Source organism: Xenopus tropicalis, chromosome 8 (genome assembly GCF_000004195.4).
Source record: "Xenopus tropicalis strain Nigerian chromosome 8, UCB_Xtro_10.0, whole genome shotgun sequence".
Classification (NCBI taxonomy): Eukaryota; Metazoa; Chordata; class Amphibia; order Anura; family Pipidae; genus Xenopus; species Xenopus tropicalis.
In genome coordinates, this window is record NC_030684.2 from 2,337,643 (window position 1) to 2,356,846 (window position 19,204).

Sequence of the window (19,204 nt, forward strand, 5' to 3'; positions counted from 1 at the left end):
GGCTGAGAAAGAGGCGCTGCTAACTGTCAAGAATCACCTTACTCATTCCGCAGGTTGCTTTCTATTGGTTACATTCAAATGATTGACGAGGGTTGTGATTGGTTGTCATAATCACGAGTGGGTGGCGCAACAGCCAGCGTCCTAGTAACCGCCGCAATGCGCCTTAGGCGCCAAGAGATACGGCGAGTTCTTATTCTTAAAACTAACTGCGCATCCTTCATTGCGGGAGCGCAGGCTTTACAGGGCCGCGCTGCGCTACTTGCGGTTGCCTTGGCTCTTTGTGGGAACCTATGTGGGTTCCCGCTCCTTGTTTGTGTTTATCCTGGATACAAAGTTCTGTTCTGACAAGTCCCTCAGTTTGTGCAGCAAAGCGAGAGAATGGGGGTTGAAACAGTGCCAAACACAAGCTGTGGCCATGGTTTCCTCACACAAAGTGCCGGGCTAGGCTGTGCCCTCAGGAATACTAGGGATTTAGGTGGGGTGGGCGCCATTTTCCTAGAAGGTCAAATATAATAACTCATTTATTTAAAAGTAATATTTTGTCACAGGCTCCAATTCCCCTATGGCAAAATAAGGCTTGGCTGCTGTCTATTATATAAGATATATGAGCATCATTTATATATACATAGTATGAAATGATAGGAAGTCTGAAAGAGCATGTAGAGATTGCTAGCTCTTGGGGTTATTGTCTGACCTGTGGCAGAGGTGAGGGGGGGGCAATGTTCCAAATGGGGGTAATTTTTATTACCTTCCTAATTAGACCCATTCATATTTTAGTCTCTGATTCAAACAACTGCCTGGTTACTAGGATAAATAACCAGATAACAAAACCAAAAAATCTAAAAAAAAATAAAGACCAACTGCAAATTGTCACAAAATGTCGATGTCTACATCATGCTAAAAGTTTATTTTTAGGTGAACAACCCCTTTACTTTTGCTTGGAAAATGAAAATTCATTCGGTCACGTTATTTTTACAGGTTTTGCCATATTTATTGGCAGAAATGGCGGCCTGCCTACCCGCGTCAAGTTCCTTCCATGGGCGCAATTCTACAGGCTGCAGCAGGTACGGTGGCCCCAGAGGCTTGTCGGGTGAGCAATTATTATACATTTTGTTGGACTGAGGATGAACACAGAACAGAATTCATTGTCACCGAGTATTTTACCAGCCAGGCCAACATGGTGATCACTTGAACATTCAGGGATACAGCTAAAAAATCCAGCTGGCAGGGCTGGACTGATTGTAGTTTAATTTAAATGCAATCGGTGCTGCCCTGCAACCAAGCCTGGATTTGTGGTGAAGCCATGAAGGCCCGGGCCTTGGCGGCACAAAGTTAGGGGCAGCATGGCGCCCAGCCACACCTAAAGTTTGCTCACATAGGGAGCCCTAGGAACAGGATGTGCAGAAAATGTCAGAGCGTCCTGTCCCCAATGCTCCGTATGTGCGCTAAATGGATGTGCGATCCTGACAGGGGGTGGAGAATTGGGGCGGCCTCTGGGCACCGTCATTACAAATCCAGTGCCGGTGTTTGTCTCAGGGTAAAAAAGAGGCTGGAGGGTCAAATTGGACTTTTCAATAAAGATCTGGTTCTTTGGCATTACAGCACCATGGCCAGAGAGACCCCAGCCAACCCCATGTCATGAGGGAGATAATGATCCAGTCCTGTTTCTTTTTTTTTTTTTTAGGCCCGAATTCCTTTTCATGCTAAATAATATTACAAAAGAAAGTTTAAAAGGCCAGGAGTGGATCATTATCTCCAGGGCTGGTCTTACAAACTGTGGGGCCCAGTTGGCACCATTTTAATGAGGCCCCCAAACACAAGGTGTTGCCAGCTGGTACAGGGTTCCAGAGCTGGATGGGCAAATAGTCCCTGCTTCTCACTCTGTGACTGATGGTGTAACCCTGCCTTTTCACTTGTTCCATTGGTCCCAAACATTTTATGGCACAATGTGGCCCCCAAGCACTGGGCCCTGACACACCAAACATACTATATACAGTGTGAGACAGTAATTATTGCCCCCCCAAGCACTGGGCCCTGACACCCCAAGCATACTATATACAGTGTGAGACAGTAATTATTGGCCCCCCAAGCACTGGGCCCTGACACACCAAGCATACTATATACAGTGTGAGACAGTAATTATTGCCCCCCCAAGCACTGGGCCCTGACACCCCAAGCATACTATATACAGTGTGAGACAGTAATTATTGCCCCCCAAGCACTGGGCCCTGACACACCAAGCATACTATATACAGTGTGAGACAGTAATTATTGCCCCCCCAAGCACTGGGCCCTGACACGCGAAGCATACTATATACAGTGTGAGACGGTAATTATTGCCCCCCAAGCACTGGGCCCTGACACACCAAACATACTATATACAGTGTGAGACAGTAATTATTGCCCCCCCAAGCACTGGGCCCTGACACACGAAGCATACTATATACAGTGTGAGACAGTAATTATTGCCCCCCCAAGCACTGGGCCCTGACACACGAAGCATACTATATACAGTGTGAGACAGTAATTATTGCCCCCCAAGCACTGGGCCCTGACACACCAAACATACTATATACAGTGTGAGACAGTAATTATTGGCCCCCAAGCACTGGGCCCTGACACACGAAGCATACTATATACAGTGTGAGACAGTAATTATTGGCCCCCAAGCACTGGGCCCTGACACACGAAGCATACTATATACAGTGTGAGACAGTAATTATTGCCCCCCCCAAGCACACTATACACAGTTAAAGTGCATACCTGGGGGTAGCAGTATGTATGCAGTGCCCACTTTGGGTTTAATGTCCCAGAACACATAGCAGCAGGCAATCATTGTTGGGGCGGGCTGGGCAGCTTTATGTATTTATTCCCCATTTTGTGGGGCGCAGTTGGCCAAAGGTCGGTCCTGTTTATCTCCCTCATGACAAGGGACTGGTTGATATCTCTGTGGCCAATACATGGGGTGCCTTTCACTTGGATTCTCCATGGTCAGGGCATCAGAGTCCTCTTCCTGCGGGTGGTTTGTGTGGAAAAATGGCTACAAACGATGACAGTTTCGCGAGGGAGCAGCAAGGTTAAAAAAAAAAAAGACACAAAATGGCCGCATTCTGTTTTAGCACAATGGTTGTCAGATTTGTTGCACTTTTGAAACCCGGGGGGAAGTACAAACTGGATACAAATTTTATCTTCGGTAACTCGGCATGGGATACTCAAACCTCAAGGCCGCCACCAATGAAGCATTTAAAAGGGTAGTTCCCCTTTAAATGAACTTTTTTATATGATGTAGACATTGATAGTCCGAGACAATTTGCTATTGGTCGTTATTTTTTATGTTTTTTCTGTTATTTGGCTTTTTGTTTTCGGCAGTTCTCCATTTGGTATTTTAGCAGCTACTTGGTTGCTAGGGTCTTATTTACTCTAGTAACCAGGCAGTGTTATAAAGGAGAGATGGGAATATGAATAGGAGAGGGGCTGAATAGAAAGATAAGGAATAAAAAGTAACAATAAAACTGGAGCCTCACCGAGCAATAGGGTTTGGCTGCCGGGGTCAGTTATCCTGTTGCTAGGGCTCAAATTACCTTAGCAACCAGGGAGTGGTTTGATTGAGAGGCTGGTATATAAATAGGGGAGGGGCTGAATAGAAAGATAAGGAATAAAAAGTAACAATAACAATAAAACTGGAGCCTCACAGAGCAATAGGGTTTGGCTGCCGGGGTCAGTGACCCCCATTCGAAAGCTGCAAAGAGGAAGAAGAGAAAGCTGAATAATTAAAAAGCTATAACAAATAAATAATGAAAACCAATTGCAAAGTTGCTAGGAATAGGCCACTGCTTCCTATAGTATGAATTCATTATTCAGGCCCCGCGTGAACTAACGAACCCTAATTACATATATTTGGGTAGTTTCTGTTGACCCAAACAATCAGACTCCACTAGATGTGTTGGGATGCTGAGCCCCAAGGCACTTGGCAACCGCACGTGTAGGAAGGAAGTGCAAATAGATACCAGCACCCTGGCTGATACACTCTAATTACCGCGTTACTAACGAGTTTGTTTGACTTAGCAACAAGCGAGTCTGCCCGTTATACACCATCAATACAGGGTAAAGCAAGGACAGACAGAGAGCACCATTTATTTGACATATAAAACAGAAATATATGAAATATTCAGTTTGTTAGGCACCCCCATTGAATATAATTACTACCCACGGACCCTGGGATGGTGCTCCTCTTTGCTGAAAAATACCCCAGCTTGGGGTACTTTTCCTCTGATCAGCACAGATTTCCCAGGGGTCCCCTGTGGCTTCCACAACCGTTTACACGGGTATGCAAGTAGCAAAAGTGATTTAATCCGTTCAATATGCATTAAATAAAGGCACATTCAACACCTATGTGTAAGGGTCCTAAGTGCTGCACTCTATAGGCCGGCTCGTTACATCACTAAAAAGGGGTTGGTCAGCTTTGAGTTAACTTTTAGTATGATGTAGAGAGTAATATTCTGAGACAGTTTGCAATTGGTCTTCATTGTTTATCATTCTTTTTTTTTTAATCCTTTCACATTTTGTTTAGCAGCTCTCCAATGTGGAATATCAGCCGTTATCTGGTTGCTAGGGTTCAAATTACCTTTAAGCAACCTGGGAGTGGTTTTAATAAGAGACAAGTTGGAAAGAATCAGAAGAAGAAGGAACATAATTTAAAAAAAGATAAAAACTACATCATGAAGACCAACTGAAAGGTTGCTTAGAATCGCTACTCTATTGCATACTAAGGGTTAACTTAAAGGGGTGCTTCACCTTTAAGTTTACTTTTATGTTTTAGAATGCCCTATTCCTGGCAACTTTTCAATTGATCTTCATTGTTTATATTTTCTAGTTTTTGAGTTCCTCTTCTACATCTTCTAAATGGGGGTCACTGACCCTGGCAATGAAAAAAAAAAAACTAGCTGTGAGCTTACAATATTGTTATTGTTACTTTTTATTCCTTAGTTTTCTATTTAGCCCCTCCCCTATTCATATTTCAGGCTTTCATTCAAACCTCTGCCTGGTTGCTAAGGTAATTTGAGCCCTAGCAACAGGATAACTGACCCCGGCAACCAAAACCTATTGCTCTGTGAGGCTCCAGTTTTATTGTTATTGTTACTTTTTATTCCTTATCTTTCTATTCAGCCCCTCCACTATTCATATTCCAGTCTTTCATTCAAACCACTGCCTGGTTGCTAAGGTAAACAAGACCCTAGCAACCGGGTCGCTGCTGCTGCTGCAAGACCCTAGCAAGCAGGTGAGTGCTGACATTTCAAACTGGAGAGCAGCTGAACAAAAAGCTCACTAACTTAAAAACCACAGACAATAAAAAACAAAGACCAATTGCAAATTGTCTCGGAATATCAATATCTGCATCATACTAAAATTAAGTCGAAACCAACCCCAGACGTTGATCGCCAGCTGTGCAGGCAAGTGGCCTCCTTGTGTTTGACAGTTTCTGAATACAGATGACCTATTAGAAAATAACACTCTATAAGGATTATATGTCTTAGAGAATAACACTGGGGGGCATTTGCCTCGTGGCCCCATCCTGCTCTATACGATATTTACAGAATCCATGACTGAGACATAAACTCTCTTATCCACCTCTGCACGGAATTAGCTCAGCACCAGAAATATTTGCCCCCTCCTTATCTGCAAAACAGAAACACAGCACGATGAGAGCAGGGGGCACTGAGCGACTGACTTACCCGTAGGATTTACTTTATTTAAGTGGAAGATTAAGAGGCTTTCAGAGGGCAGGAGTAAATATGGCAGCCGGCTGGCGTCAGTCCTGCACGTCATTTCAATGCCCTTTATCCCCCTGTTTATAAATCAGAACCCCCCCCCCCACACACACTGCTCTTCTTATTGTATTACCACTCATTTTGGGGGGGATTTAGTTGTGCAGGGCAGGCTGGGAAGGGAAGGTGGTACCCTAAGAATGAGTTGGGTGGGTGCAATACGTATAATATTCGCTTGTATAGTGGGAGCCGCCCACTCCCTGCTTCATGCATAGTCACATTCCACCATCAATGGGCCCCATTCACAGCCCTGAGTGCCTCTCTGGCCCACAAGGGGTTACTGAGGGTGTTTCTGATTTTACCGGTTCTTAGTAAAACAATGGCCTCCAGTATGGGCCTGACCAGAGAGGCAGGTACGGGGGGGCTCGGTGTGCCACGAACGCCGTTACTCAGGCAGCCATCCATGTTTTTTGAATCTGGCGCCTCATTATACTGGGTAAGGAGAGGGGGTGGTAAACTGCAACTCCCAGTCCTTATGTGTAGTTCAGCAAGAGCACAGGGGCTGTGAGTGGGCTCAGTTGCCTTAGCCATATAATCACATTATATAGTGAATAAAGTACCCCCTATTGTAAAATATAGGGATATTATAAGCCCCCGAGGAGTTCCTTATAATATATAGTGAATAAAGTGCCCCCTATTGTAAAATATAGGGATATTATAAGCCCCTGAGGAGTTCCTTATAATATATAGTGAATAAAGTGCCCCCTATTGTAACATATAGGGAAATTATAAGCCCCCGAGGGGTTCCTTATAATATATAGTGAATAAAGTGCCCCCTATTGTAACATATAGGGATATTATAAGCCCCCGAGGGGTTCCTTATAATATATAGTGAATAAAGTGCCCCCTATTGTAACATATAGGGATATTATAAGCCCCCGAGGGGTTCCTTATAATATATAGTGAATAAAGTGCCCCCTATTGTAACATATAGGGATATTATAAACCCCCAAGGGGTTCCTTATAATATATAGTGAATAAAGTGCCCCCTATTGTAACATATAGGGATATTATAAGCCCCCGAGGGGTTCCTTATAATATATAGTGAATAAAGTGCCCCCTATTGTAACATATAGGGATATTATAAGCCCCGAGGGGTTCCTTATAATATATAGTGAATAAAGTGCCCCCTATTGTAACATATAGGGATATTATAAGCCCCCGAGGGGTTCCTTATAATATATAGTGAATAAAGTGCCCCCTATTGTAACATATAGGGATATTATAAACCCCCGAGGGGTTCCTTATAATATATAGTGAATAAAGTGCCCCCTATTGTAACATATAGGGATATTATAAGCCCCCGAGGGGTTCCTTATAATATATAGTGAATAAAGTGCCCCCTATTGTAACATATAGGGATATTATAAGCCCCCGAGGGGTTCCTTATAATATATAGTGAATAAAGTGCCCCCTATTGTAACATATAGGGATATTATAAGCCCCCGAGGGGTTCCTTATAATATATAGTGAATAAAGTACCCCCTATTGTAACATATAGGGATATTATAAGCCCCCGAGGGGTTCCTTATAATATATAGTGAATAAAGTACCCCCTATTGTAATATATAAGGATGTTATAAGTCACTGAGGTGTTCCATGACCCTATACAGGTCATGGATCTCTGAGGCAACTTCTAATATCCGCATATTGTACAACAAGGGGGTACATTATTTTTTAATAATGTACAAGTTTCAGTGAGTCATGTGATAGAAATGACAACACTAAGCTCCGATTTTAACTGATGACATCACTAAGCAGCGTTTATAAGGATGTAATTTACAGTTTGGTCCCACAGGGAAATGACCCAACTGTATACTATATCCATATACAGTGTATATTCAGGCTGGCCTTCTGCTTTATCAGGGTCCAATATGGCTGCCGTACAGTCACATCACATCACTATCCATAAATGTCCTGTAAATAGATAGTTTACAGTGACATCACATTTATGGATCAGTTCTTCAACATCTGCCTGCCCAAAGCTAATTCATCATGGCCCAGAGCATTTCATTCCATGGACCAACTGGGCATACTGCTGCTTTCCATTCTGTGCCCTGAGACCCCTGTATCTCTACAAGCCGGTACCAGCAGGAAGTCAGCGATCATCTGTATAGTGTGTAACTATTTATATACAGGGTTTAGCCTCCATTTACTTAATTAGCTCCATTAGTATCTTAATCTATTGCACTGAATGGGTGCGGTCATACTGCTTACTCAGGTACTCGCTGTGTGGCATTAATAATCTAGCACCTATACCATGGAATGTTCTAGGCACACAATTAGCTGTACCCCCATAATGTACTGTCTAAGGGAAACACTATGGCACCCCCTACCCATATGTATAAATACAAATATACAGAGAAGGAATGTTCTGGGCACACAATTAGCTGTACCCCCATACTGTACTGTCTAAGGGAAACACTATGGCACCCCCTACCCATATGTATAAATACAAATATACAGAGAAGGAATGTTCTGGGCACACAATTAGCTGTACCCCCATAATGTACTGTCTAAGGGAAACACTATGGCACCCCCTACCCATATGTATAAATACAAATATACAGAGAAGGAATGTTCTGGGCACACAATAAGCTGTACCCCCATACTGTACTGTCTAAGGGAAACACTATGGCACCCCCTACCCATATGTATAAATACAAATATACAGAGAGGGAATGTTCTGGGCACACAATAAGCTGTACCCCCATACTGTACTGTCTAAGGGAAACACTATGGCACCCCCTACCCATATGTATAAATACAAATATACAGAGAAGGAATGTTCTGGGCCCCCCATGTATAAACATACTCCCCAGACAGGACAGTGACAGATTGGGGCACTAATGCAGGTTAATGCGCTGCTGGTATGACATTGCTGTGTGTATATTAAGGGACAGACTATCTCTAGACCTTGTGCTTGGGGATTACAGGAGTGAGCAGTATGGAAACCCCACAATTATTACCCACAATGCCCTGAGGAGCCAGGCTACTGAGCTGATACAGATACAGTTACACTGCCCCAGCTCCTATACTGTGTGCGCTCTATCACGTACCCCCCCCCGAGGGGCGAGGAAGGCTGGGGAGAGAGATATGTGTGTGTTTGTTTGCAAACAATGTATCCGATGCTCCCATTGGTACCGAGCCGCTGCTCATGGTATCCACAACACATACTACTGCTGAGTAATTGTGTAACTCTATAGTACCCCCCCCCCCCCAGCCTCTGATACATTTCACATGGCCAAATTATTTATAGGGCCACACAGGAAAGCAGTATTATAGCCAAAGCATAAAGTCTCTGGGAATAAGTATTAACCCCTTCCCTGGCTCATAGTGTCACTGAGGAGGCATATTAACCCCCTTCCCTAACTCATTGAGTCTCTAAAGGAAGGTATTACCCATTCCCTAACTCATTGGGTCTCTCAGGAAGGATATTAACCCTTTCCCTGGCTCATTGGGTCTCTAAACGAAGGTATTAACCCATTCCCTAACTCATTGGGTCTCTCAGGAAGGATATTAACCGCTTCCCTGGCTCATTGAGTCTCTAAAGGAAACGTATTAACCCCTTCCCTAACTAATTGAGTCTCTGGGAGAAGTATTAACATCTTCCCTGGCTCAATGAGTCTCTAAAGGAAGCGTATTAACCCCTTCCCTAACACATTGGGTCTCTCAGGAAGCGTAATAACCCCTTCCCTAACTCATTGGGTCACTCAGGAAGGGTATTAACCCCTTCCCTAACTCATTGGGTCACTCAGGAAGGGTATTAACCCCTTCCCTGGCTCATTGAGTCTCTGAGGAAGAGTATTAAAAGAGTGGTTCACCTTTAGGTTAAGGTTTAGTATGTTATAGAATGACCTATACTTAGCAACTTTTCAATTGGTCTTTATTTTTTATTTTGTACAGTTTTTGAATGATTTGCCAACTTTCAAATGGGGGTCACTGACCCTGGCAGCCAAAGCACTATTGCTCTGTGAGGCTGCAGTTTTATTGTTTTATTACTTATCTTTTTATTTAGGCCTCCCCTGATCATATTTCTGTCTCTCTTTCAAACCATTGCCTGGTTGCTAGGTTGAATTGGACCCTAGCAACCATATAGCTGCTGAACAAAAAGCTCACTGTGTCTCTGGTAAAGGGTATTAACCCTTTCGCTGGCTCAGTGAGTCACTGAGAAAGAGTATTAACCCCTTCTCTGGCTCACTGAGTCTCTGAGGAAGAGTATTAACCCCCTTCTCTGGCTCACTGAGTCTCTGAGGAAGAGTATTAACCCCCTTCTCTGGCTCATTGAGTCTCTGAGGAAGAGTATTAACCCCCTTCTCTGGCTCATTGAGTCTCTCAGGAAGAGTATTAACCCCCTTCTCTGGCTCATTGAGTCTCTCAGGAAGAGTATTAACCCCCTTCTCTGGCTCATTGAGTCTCTCAGGAAGAGTATTAACCCCCTTCTCTGGCTCATTGAGTCTCTGAGGAAGAGTATTAACCCCCTTCTCTGGCTCACTGAGTCTCTGAGGAAGAGTATTAACCCTTTCCCTGACTCATTGAGTCTCTGAGGAAGAGTATTAACCCCCTTCTCTGGCTCATTGAGTCTCTGAGGAAGAGTATTAACCCCCTCCCTGACCCACTGAGTCTCTGAGGAAGAGTATTAACCCCCTTCTCTGGCTCATTGAGTCTCTGAGGAAGAGTATTAACCCCCTCCCTGACCCACTGAGTCTCTGAGGAAGAGTATTAACCCCCTCCCTGACCCACTGAGTCTCTGAGTAAGAGTATTAACCCCCTTCTCTGGCTCATTGAGTCTCTGAGGAAGAGTATTAACCCCCTCCCTGACCCACTGAGTCTCTGAGGAAGAGTATTAACCCACTTCTCTGGCTCACTGAGTCTCTGAGGAAGAGTATTAACCCCCTCCCTGACCCACTGAGTCTCTGAGGAAGAGTATTAACCCACTTCTCTGGCTCACTGAGTCTCTGAGGAAGAGTATTAACCCCCTTCTCTGGCTCATTGAGTCTCTGAGGAAGAGTATTAACCCTTTCTCTGACTCATTGAGTCTCTGAGGAAGAGTATTAACCCCCTTCTCTGGCTCATTGAGTCTCTGAGGAAGAGTATTAACCCCCTCCCTGACCCAATAAGTCTCTGTGTGGCTCATGTATACACCCCTAGATATGAAAAGTTGGAACCTATACATTAGAACAGATGCACAGGTTAGCGCTTGGTATATACATCCTTTGCTGGTAGCAGGGTTCTGTCTCAACTACACAGGGGGCTCTTATTCCTTTCACAGCAACACACAAGCAAATCATGATCTGGCCCAAACCTCTGATAGGGACACAGCTAGAAAAGTGGTCCCTCTGATGCAGGGGCCCATCCCTATAACCCTAAGGTTGTGGCACTAGGAGAGGGAACTCATAGTAACTGTGTGTTTGTGTGCGTTAGGGACGTGTGTTTGCAAACACCAGGCAGCAGCAGGGGGAAGACTAACCCACACACAGGTAGGGAAGGAACAATGGCACCAGTGAGGTGCAATAAAGCATTCCTGGGGGGGGGGGTGTTGTTTATTGTTACACCTAGTAACGGGCCCTGCACTCCACATTCCTACCCACACCCTCATGATGTCAAGTTCCCTTTCTCTGCCCCTGAGTATCCTGGCAAGTGGCATCCTTGGCAGTATAATGGCATGCCAGGCCTGGAGATGTGGCAAGAAAATGGTTAATGGTGCCCATTCTGCCGCCAAGCAGCAGGCTATCCTCTGCCATTAAAGGTAACTGCCACCGATTGTGATTCTTTATCCATCACCCAGTAGGTATAGCGCCCCCCCAACATCTCATTCCCAACCCAAGGGGGTTAATATGAAGTTGCCCCTCCCAGTGCTTGCCCAGTAGATGGTGGAACATTGATGCTGGGAGTTGCTTCCATTCAGTCATTTGTGAGATTGGGCACTGATGCTGGGGGTCAGCCTTGAGGTTTGGGGGGGGATTGTTCCCACATTGTATCCCACAGGGGTTCAGTTGGGTTGGGATCAGGGTTCTTCCCATCTCAGCAAACCCATTCTGTATGGACCTGGCTCTGTTCTAGCGCAGAATTACCCAGAATATCATTGTACCCCATAGGCTTAAGGGTTCACTGGAACCCAAACCATCGACTCAGTCCCAGCCCATTATTCTGCCTTCACCAAACATTCCTGTTATACAGTCAGACAGGTAGGGTCCCCTGGCACTGCCCAACCCAGACTTTTCCATCTGACTGCCCAATGGGTAAATGCCAATTATCCCTCTTGTCTCCCCTGCCCAGTGGTGGTGCTTTACCCCATTCTAGCGACACTGTCATAAAGTAAAGCAGGACTGCTGCCGTTACCCTGCCAGGAAGTGTACCAGGAAATGAGCCCCACATAAAAACACACATAGGGGAGATACCATTTCCTCCCAAATACCCTCACACACCATTACCTGATTGCTACACTTTATTCTCTAGAAGGTTCCTGCCTTCCAGGGAACAGGGCACAATGTCACCGTCAAACCAAATTTATTCCACTTCCTCCTAAGTGATTTGTATGCCAAATAAGTGAATGAGTTATATGTGTTTATTATAGAATATGCAAAATCTACATTCACTTCCTACATGCATTTATTGCGAGTTGCGGTACAGCAGCCTCCTGAGATGCATGAACTAGCCACAGTAGGGCAATATGGAGACAGTAGGGCAAGATGGGGACAGTAGGGCAAGATGGGGCCAGTAGGGCAAGATGGAGACAGTAGGGCGAGATGGGGACAGTAGGGCGAGATGGAGACAGTAGGGCAAGATGGAAACAGTAGGGCAAGATGGAGACAGTAGGGCGAGATGGAGACAGTAGGACAAGATGGGGACAGTAGGGCAAGATGGAGACAGCAGGGCAAGATGGAGACAGTAGGACAAGATGGAGACAGTAGGACAAGATGGGGACAGTAGGACAAGATGGGGACAGTAGGGCAAGATGGAGACAGTAGGGCAAGATGGAGACAGTAGGACAAGATGGGGACAGTAGGACAAGATGGGGACAGTAGGGCAAGATGGGGACAGTAGGGCAAGATGGAGACAGTAGGACAAGATGGAGACAGTAGGACAAGATGGGGACAGTAGGACAAGATGGAGACAGTAGGGCAAGATGGAGACAGTAGGGCAAGATGGAGACAGTAGGGCAAGATGGAGACAGTAGGACAAGATGGGGACAGTAGGACAAGATGGGGACAGTAGGGCAAGATGGAGACAGTAGGACAAGATGGAGACAGTAGGACAAGATGGGGACAGTAGGACAAGATGGAGACAGTAGGGCAAGATGGAGACAGTAGGGCAAGATGGAGACAGTAGGACAAGATGGGGACAGTAGGACAAGATGGGGACAGTAGGGCAAGATGGAGACAGTAGGGCAAGATGGAAACAGTAGGGCAAGATGGAGACAGTAGGGCAAGATGGAGACAGTAGGGCAAGATGGAAACAGTAGGGCAAGATGGAGACAGTAGGGCAAGATGGAGACAGTAGGGCAAGTAGAGACTTACAGTTGAACAACAGCTAAAGGGCTGCCATTAGTAGATCCCTATCCATGTATAACAACTGTACACAATATTATTTTGTAATTTCAGCTACATTTTTGTCTCCCCTCTATTCTAGGGGCCCAGGGAAATGTGATTGCCCCGGTGGTGCTGGGGGACGTTACAAGGACACAAATGAATAAAGATGTCGGTGCCAAAGCAGACTATGCATCCACTTGTTGGTTTGTGCCCCTGTAATGCCCCCCTGGGCTATACATGAGAGAGGGGGCATGGGGGTATGTATACACGGCTGAAGGATTCCCTGCTCTGGGTTTGGTGCAGCCGGATCTGTCCCAGTACCGCAGTGCAACACTCCCTGCCTGTCTGCTACAGTGACCTCAGCTCGGGGTTCTGGCCCGGTGCCCACTACTCCCAGCTCAGCCTTCACAACTGCGGGAAGCTGGCAATCCAGGAACACTCAGTATGGCAACGGGCACTCATCCGCCCAGCTTGTCCCATTAACGCTCTCACTGCCCGAGTAGGCAAGCTGATGGGGTGAAGAGAGTTGGGGATGGACACAGGGCTCCCCTGAGCAGGAAGTAATAGAGATCCCAGGCAGTTAGGGCCCGGGCAGCCCAGAATGGCCAGTAACCAAAGAAGCCAGTAGGGGAAGGGAATCTGGGACGGACACAGGGCTCCCCTGAGCAGGAAGTAATAGAGATCCCAGGCAGTTAGGGCCCGGGGCAGCCCAGAAGGGCCAGTAACCAAAGAAGCCAGTAGGGGAAGGGAATCTGGGACGGACAGAGGGTTCCCTTGAGCAGGAAGTAATAGAGATCCCAGGCAGTTAGGGCCCGGGCAGCCCAGATGGGCCAGTAACCAAAGAAGCCAGTAGGGGAAGGGAATCTGGGATGGACAGAGGGTTCCCTTGAGCAGGAAGTAATAGAGATCCCAGGCAGTTAGGGCCCGGGCAGCCCAGATGGGCCAGTAAACAAAGAAGCCAGTAGGGGAAGGGAATCTGGGATGGACAGAGGGTTCCCTTGAGCAGGAAGTAATAGAGACCCCAGGCAGTTAGGGCCCGGGCAGCCCAGATGGGCCAGTAACCAAAGAAGCCAGTAGGGGAAGGGAATCTGGGACGGACAGGGGATTCTTCTGAGCAGGAAGTAATAGAGATCCCAGGTAGTTAGGGACCAGGCAACCCAGATGGGCCAGTAACCATAGAAACCAGTAGGGGAAGGGAATCTGGGATGGACACAGGGCTCCCCTGAGCAGGAAATAATAGAGACCCCAGGCAGTTAGGGGCCGAGCATCCCAGATGGGCCAGTAACCATAGGAACGAGTAGGGGAAGGGAATCTGGGATGGACACAGGGCTCCCCTGAGCAGGAAGTAATACAGATCCCAGGCAGTTAGGGACCAGGCAGCCTAGATGGGCCAGTAACCAAAGAAGCCAGTAGGGGAAGGGAATCTGGGATGGACAGAGGGTTCCCTTGAGCATGAAGTAATAGAGACCCCAGGTAGTTAGGGCCCGGGCAACCCAGATGAGCCAGTAACCAAAGAAGCCAGTAGGGGAAGGGAATCTGGGACGGACAGGGGATTCTTCTGAGCAGGAAGTAATAGAGATCCCAGGTAGTTAGGGCCCGGGCAGCCCAAATGGGCCAGTAACCAAAGAAGCCAGTAGGGGAAGGGAATCTGGGACGGACAGAGGGTTCCCTTGAGCAGGAAGTAATAGAGACCCCAGGCAGTTAGGGACCGGGCAACCCAGATGAGCCAGTAACCAAAGAAGCCAGTAGGGGAAGGGAATCTGGGACGGACAGGGGATTCTTCTGAGCAGGAAGTAATAGAGATCCCAGGTAGTTAGGGACCAGGCAACCCAGATGGGCCAGTAACCATAGAAACCAGTACGGGAAGGGAATCTGGGACAGACACAGGGCTCCCCTGAGCAGGAAGTTATAGAGACCCCAGGCAGTTAGGGACCAGGCAACCCAGATGGGCCAGTAACCATAGAAACCAGTAGGGGAAGGGAATCTGGGACAGACACAGGGCTCCCCTGAGCAGGAAGTTATAGAGACCCCAGGTAGTTAGGGACCAGGCAACCCAGATGGGCCAGTAACCAAAGAAGCCAGTAGGGGAAGGGAATCTGGGACAGACACAGGGCTCCCCTGAGCAGGAAGTTATAGAGACCCCAGGTAGTTAGGGACCAGGCAACCCAGATGGGCCAGTAACCAAAGAAGCCAGTAGGGGAAGGGAATCTGGGACGGACAGGGGATTCTTCTGAGCAGGAAGTAATAGAGATCCCAGGTAGTTAGGGACCAGGCAACCCAGATGGGCCAGTAACCATAGAAACCAGTAGGGGAAGGGAATCTGGGACAGACACAGGGCTCCCCTGAGCAGGAAGTTATAGAGACCCCAGGTAGTTAGGGACCAGGCAACCCAGATGGGCCAGTAACCAAAGAAGCCAGTAGGGGAAGGGAATCTGGGACAGACACAGGGCTCCCCTGAGCAGGAAGTTATAGAGACCCCAGGTAGTTGTGGGCCGGGCATCCCAGATGGGCCAGTAACCATAGAAACCAGTAGGGGAAGGGAATCTGGGATGGACACAGGGCTCCCCTGAGCAGGAAATAATAGAGACCCCAGGCAGTTAGGGACCGAGCATCCCAGATGGGCCAGTAACCATAGAAACGAGTAGGGAAAGGGAATCTGGGATGGACACAGGGCTCCCCTGAGCAGGAAGTAATACAGATCCCAGGCAGCCTAGATGGGCCAGTAACCATAGAAACCAGTTGGGGAAGAGAATCTGGGACAGACACAGCTCTCCTCTGAGCAGGAAGTAATAGAGATCCCAGGCAGTTAGGGCCCGGGCAGCCCAGATGGGCCAGTAACCATAGAAACCAGTTGGGGAAGAGAATCTTAGACGGACACAGGTCTCCCCTGAGCAGGAAGTAAGAGGGAAGATTAATAAGGGCGGACACAGCCGTGCATGAACCTGAGGAGCCAGGGAGAGACGTTCTGCTGACACATCTCTGGCTTTTTATAATTATTTTCAGCTCACAATTAGGCCACACCCCTTTCCCAGGCTCCTTACCCTGTAACCTGCCTATCAGGTGAGGGCAGAACAGCTGAAGGCTGATTGGCTGGAGGTGACATCATTACCTATGGCACAATTAGCCGAATACTGACCGGCCGGTACTGATTAGATTATACACTGGCTAAAGGTCATGGGCCAATGAGCTCACTCAAACCTTACCTGCTTGCAAATATGATAGAAAGGGATTTAAAGGGGAAATATGCCTATGAATTAATATTTCATTTTAATGATAGTGCGTGGGTGGGTGGAACAGTCCCCCAGCAGAGGTGGTAGAGGCCAGTGTGTATGCTGGCAGCGGTAGTGTTTGCCCGGCTGCTAGGCGATGTCTCTAAGGCCTGTGCGGGGGCGGGGGGGGGGGGGGGGGGGTTGCCACAGCAGGAGGCAATATGATCCTTGCGTGGGGGGGGTAATTATAGCATCTTTCCGCAGGGCTTTGTACTGTGTGATACGTGAGCCCCCATACATCACCATGCAGGATATATGGGCAGGCCCCTCCTACTGGCACAAAACTACCCCCTATTACAATGGGGAAGCTTTTAGTAATAGTGATATCAATGTGGGGGGGGGGGGGCAATTTAATCTGATTAGTAGCTTTGTTACTGCCCTGAATGGGAAATGAGGGGAACACCTGATATTGTAAATATTTCATGGGCCCCCACCCTGGAGATGTTATACTAGATGGGCCGAGCCGCCCCTCCCAGGGATAGCTTTCCCCATTCACTCTAACACCAAGGAACAATATAGCCCCCTCACTCACCACCACACGTGTTGCTGAACTACAACTCCCAGCAGTTTGCTTCGAAAAGGGCCCCAACTGGCAGGCAAATCATATTATCTCAGAACCATCAGCTTGTAACTGGAGTTAAACTGGAGCAGCCATTAATTATCCATTGTATCAATCAAGCCTCCCCTATCCTCTTACCTACCCATATCTGTCTGTCAGCTAATTACCCTTCCCTTGTCTGCCTTATGGCACCATATACACATCCAGGAGCTCCCATGTACCCAGTCAGCTACGGGAAGCACTATGGCACCTCCTACCCATATGTATAATACAAATATACAGAGAGGGAATGTTCTGGGCACACAATAAGCTGTACCCCCATACTGTACTGTCTAAGGGAAACACTATGGCACCCCCTACCCATATGTATAAATACAAATATACAGAGAGGGAATGTTCTGGGCACACAATAAGCTGTACCCCCATACTGTACTGTCTAAGGGAAACACTATGGCACCCCCTACCCATATGTATAAATACAAATATACAGAGAGGGAATGTTCTGGGCACACAATAAGCTGTACCCCCATACTGTACTGTCTAAGGGAAACACTATGGCACCCCCTACCCATATGTATAAATACAAATATACAGAGAGGGAATGTTCTGGGCACACAATAAGCTGTACCCCATACTGTACTGTCTAAGGGAAACACTATGGCACCCCCTACCCATATGTATAAATACAAATATACAGAGAGGGAATGCTCTGGGCACACAATAAGCTGTACCCCATACTGTACTGTCTAAGGGAAACACTATGGCACCCCCTACCCATATGTATAAATACAAATATACAGAGAGGGAATGCTCTGGGCACACAATAAGCTGTACCCCCATACTGTACTGTCTAAGGGAAACACTATGGCACCCCCTACCCATATGTATAAATACAAATATACAGACAGGGAATGCTCTGGGCACACAATAAGCTGTACCCCCATACTGTACTGTCTAAGGGAAACACTATGGCACCTCCTACCCATATGTATAAATACAAATATACAGAGAGGAATGTTCTGGGCACACAATAAGCTGTACCCCCATACTGTACTGTCTAAGGGAAAACACTATGGCACCCCCTACCCATATGTATAAATACAAATATACAGAGAGGGAATGTTCTGGGCACACAATAAGCTGTACCCCCATACTGTACTGTCTAAGGGAAACACTATGGCACCCCCTACCCATATGTATAAATACAAATATACAGAGAAGGAATGTTCTGGGCACACAATAAGCTGTACCCCCATACTGTACTGTCTAAGGGAAACACTATGGCACCCCCTACCCATATGTATAAATACAAATATACAGAGAGGGAATGTTCTGGGCACACAATAAGCTGTACCCCCATACTGTACTGTCTAAGGGAAACACTATGGCACCCCCTACCCATATGTATAAATACAAATATACAGAGAGGGAATGTTCTGGGCACACAATAAGCTGTACCCCCATACTGTACTGTCTAAGGGAAACACTATGGCACCCCCTACCCATATGTATAAATACAAATATACAGAGAGGGAATGTTCTGGGCACACAATAAGCTGTACCCCCATACTGTACTGTCTAAGGGAAACACTATGGCACCCCCTACCCATATGTATAAATACAAATATACAGAGAAGGAATGTTCTGGGCACACAATAAGCTGTACCCCCATACTGTACTGTCTAAGGGAAACACTATGGCACCCCCTACCCATATGTATAAATACAAATATACAGAGAAGGAATGCCTCATTGCCCAGTTTAGTAATTCTAGGCCAGGTACCAGACTCCCCCCCCAGAGACATGCCGGCCATACCATAAAGCATCAGACAAAGCCAATGAGGAGATCACTAGTGTGTGTATAATCCAGTTTTTCTGGTTCGGCCAGTGAATATTTCAGACACCCGGGCAGCACTCGTGTATCGAACGCCCCATTGTTTCAGCTTCAGGTACTCGGAGTATTTGAATAATGTGGAGCATTTTAACATCTTCACAATGGAGGGATTGGTATATTCCCATA

The 19,204-nt window shown here is 46.8% G+C and overlaps 1 long non-coding RNA gene across 1 annotated transcript; it reads left to right on the forward strand.

The window, feature by feature from the left end:
- The first annotated feature begins 162 nt into the window (after nucleotides 1-162).
- On the forward strand, nucleotides 163-13,541 carry LOC116406624. Its single transcript, XR_004219712.1, has 3 exons — nucleotides 163-475; nucleotides 979-1,090; nucleotides 13,458-13,541. It is a non-coding gene; the product is annotated as an uncharacterized LOC116406624 (long non-coding RNA).
- Nucleotides 13,542-19,204: the final 5,663 nt, after the last annotated feature.